Below are 3,727 nucleotides of genomic sequence, written 5' to 3' on the forward strand. Positions count from 1 at the left end.
CCCGGCCAGGTGGTGATGATGCGGCCGGCCGCGCTGGGCGCTCTTGGCCGCTCCCCGCGCGCAGCCCGACCCCCCTCGCATGGGTCACGGCGCCGGCAAAACTCCCTGACACAGAAACGCCGCGGGGCCTGCGCGTGTCGGGAACAATCCTCCTCCTGATGCGAAGAGACAGCTCCGCTCCGCCTCCCTCCGCTCCCTTCCCTCCCGCGGCTCCTCCCCTGAGCCTCGNCCAGCCGGGCTGGGCGTCCCGGCAGGTGCCCCGGGCCCCCTAGTTAGGCCCAACAAGTCGCTACCAAGCCCTCCTGGGGGTCCTAGGGTGGGCACGGGGAGGAGGAGGAGCCTCTCTCTCTTCCGCGAGTCTTCGGGGCTGGGGGGAGGGGGAGCGGGGACAGCGGGGACACCCGGACAGGCACGGGCAGCCCTCCACGGTGGCAGCGGGACCGCTTGTATTGTGCGACCCCGCTTCTGTTTTCACCGTGTTCTCATAGAAAAAAGACTGGAAAGAAATACATCAACTTTAGAGGGGACTTTCCTGGGTGTGAATTGGCAGGTGGGTTTTCCTTTCTTCTTTTTGCTTATCTGTATCTCTTGGGTTCTCTCCCCCCCACCCCCCACCTCCGCCCGTGTGTGTTTGCAATAAACCTAAATAAACATACATAAAAGCCTTGCCAGGGCAGAGGTGCTGTTGGAGGGCTGCTCCCACCCAGACCCCAGGCCCTGGCACTAATTTAGTCACAGGGAGGGGGGCTAGTGCACTCTGGAAGGGCCCTGGTTTTCAGACCAGGCTGGGGAATGACCTCTCACTGGGGGACTCTGCCCCTCCTCCCACCGCACCTGCTCAAGGTATGCGAGGCTAAAGGTATGTGAGGAAGGGCACTGGCTATAGAAGGGCCCAGATGTACAAAAGCAGCCTCTGAGCATTCCCTCACACACGGACAGGCAGGAGCACACTGCTATCCTGGCACACATCCACGCACACTCACGTGGGTATGTGACCTATAACATACCCCTGCACTCATGGCCACACACCCAGGAACACAGTCACCGGCATATGCTCCTGTAAGCACACACTCAGGCTGTCCCTCACAGCCCCAGGCAAATACTACACATCCTTGCCCAGCTGTTTTGCTGCTTAGCCCAACCCAGCCTTCTGCACACTGTCAGCCTGTCCTCTCCCCTCTCCTAAGCTCCTTCCCTACCTGCTCTTGAGATAAGAGGGAAAATTTGCCTGCCCCAACACCTGCCCTCACCCCAGATTTGGTATGGAAGGAGCAGTGCCTGAGGGAGAAAATGAAGGATTTCCCTCAAAACAGGCTCCCCGAACCCAGGGCCCTCCTGCTTTCTACCCGGGAACCCCTGCCCTGCCAAGCTCCACCACGGAGCGTTCCTCTTCCTCCCCTCTTACCTTACTCCTGCCCATCCTTTAGGGCCTCACCTGGGGCCTAGGCTCTCTGGAAAGCTACCCCTCCTGGGGCCAGCAGCCCAAGGACTGGCTGCCCCCTGGGACTCCTATCTCCTGGCTTTACCCCTCACTCAGGTGACATTCCTCTGTGCCTTCACCTGTGATTCTCTCTTCATGGTCATGAGTCCTGTGAGTTCCTACAAAACAGGGGCTTCATCACACATCCTCCCAACCACACACATCCGTCCCTAGCTGTCCCTCAGCCGACTCCCAGATGAATGAATGAATGAGCTGAAGGCTGTTTGTGCCTATGGCTTGTCTGTGCCATTGAGTGTGACAGCGTGTGAATGGAGAGGAAGTGGGGATAGAGGCAGGTACGTGGGGGAAGTGCTCCGCCTGTTTCCTCTGTGAACGTACTAACAACAGTGTACTCCGCCCAACTACTCTGAGTGGGAGGTGTCCATTTTGTAAGAAAACAGAGGCTCAGAGAGGTTACATTATTTCCACAAGGCCACAGGGCTGGGCATGGCAGAACTAGCCAGATTGTCCAGAGTCACAGGCCGAGGATACTAGCTGCTTCTGCCTCCCTCCTCAAGGCTCAGGATGGTATGGTGGTGGGGAGAAAAGGCTTTCCGATAACCCTCCTGCCCCACCCAACCTCTCTGGAGTGAGGGGTCTCTTGTCTCCTCTCCATCTTGAACCCTAAGTCTCTTTCCTTTTCCCCAAACCTTTTCTTCAGTCTAATCCCCCCTCCCACCCTCTCTATAACATCATCTCTGCTCAAGACCACCATCTCCACAGTGTTCCTTTGGCCTTGAACACATTCCCAGGAGCATGAAAATAGAGACTACAGTCTTTGCTCCATCATTGGTTAGCTGGTGGCCTTGAGCACATCATTAATCACAAATCTTCTCTGGCGTGGGTTTCCCCAAGTGTGTGGTGCCGGATGGGACTTGAGTAGGTGCTGTCTGATGTTCCCTCCAGTGTCGACAATCTGTGTTCCAATCTCTGCTGAGAGCAGGGCAAAACACGAGCCAGCACCTCACCCAGCCCCATTCACCCCCAGGCCTCCCAGAGGGGTTTGGGCTCAAAGAGGGCTGGGAAATGCTGTGAATTAATTACCATCAGACCTCCGGCCGCTGTTCATCTCTGTAAACAAACATTTTAATATGCAGTAATTAATTACATCTGCCACACCGACCCTCCTCTCGTTCATCCTTCTTCAGCTTTTCTTCTGCTCACCCCGAGCCAACCTCCTCCTCCCAGTTGGGGCCTGAGAACCCAGCCAGGGCCTCCTCCCCCATCTCCCCAGCTTTCTCCCCCCACCACCAGACGCAGGTGCTCACATCTGCCATGCTACTCTGTAGATTTTTGTTCCTTTTTCTGTTTCTCTAATACCTGTCTATCTTTTTGACAGTCCTTTGTCTCTAGTTTTCTCTGCCTGGATTTATTTCTCCAGCAAAGTTGGATGCCATGGACATATTCTGGTAGAGACTGGAAAATGAGGAAGCCGGCGGATCTGCCTCAGAGGCCTGAGCACACGAGCACACGAGCACACGTTTGGACTCCTCCATCATACAAGACCATGCTAATTTACAGAGATTATCCAAAAGCCAGACAGACCCTGTTCCAGGAATAACCCTCCTGGCCCTAAGAGCTCCTAAGAGTCTTCTTAGCCTCGGTCCCTTCTCCAATCCCACTCCCTGCCTCCACAGCAGGTCAGTGTGAAGCACCGAGCAGACACATCTGCCCCGCCACGTCACAGTTACTTTTCACCATCTCCAAGGGCCAGGAGTACTACCATTGGATTGACCTTCTACGCCCCAGCCCGCCCCAGCCCTCCCGGTCCTCCGTACTGGCCAGGGATAGGCAGCCTAGCAGGGTGGACATGTGGGCTGCGCCCCCAGCCGGTGGAATGGAGTGTACCCCTTTTCTAGGGAGGTTTATCGTGTCCTGTCTGGAATCTGGGTGGGAGTAGGGGTGACCAACACTGGATCAGAGGCGAGAACCCCAGATGAGAAGGAGACGAGGGGGGCCAGGTGCCTAAGGTTGGGAGCGACAGGAGGGGTGGGGAGAGGACCGGTGGCCCGAGAGGTCCAGTCCAGCCTGGTCGCGCAGGGGGAGCCGGGAGCGGGGTGGGCGGGGTAGCGCGGGCGCCACCAGGCGAGGCGCAGGGAACCGAGCAGAATGAAATGCAGATGCAAAACGTGCTCGTAAGAGTTTCCTCTCTCTCCCCATCTGCCAAAGCCGAGATTTTAATCTTTAATCCATGAGCAATCAGCGAGCAGCGGCGAATGGCACATTACAGATGTTTTACTGTCGCGG

Source organism: Crocuta crocuta, unplaced genomic scaffold (assembly GCF_008692635.1).
Source record: "Crocuta crocuta isolate KB4526 unplaced genomic scaffold, BGI_CrCroc_1.0 scaffold619, whole genome shotgun sequence".
Lineage (NCBI taxonomy): Eukaryota > Metazoa > Chordata > Mammalia > Carnivora > Hyaenidae > Crocuta > Crocuta crocuta.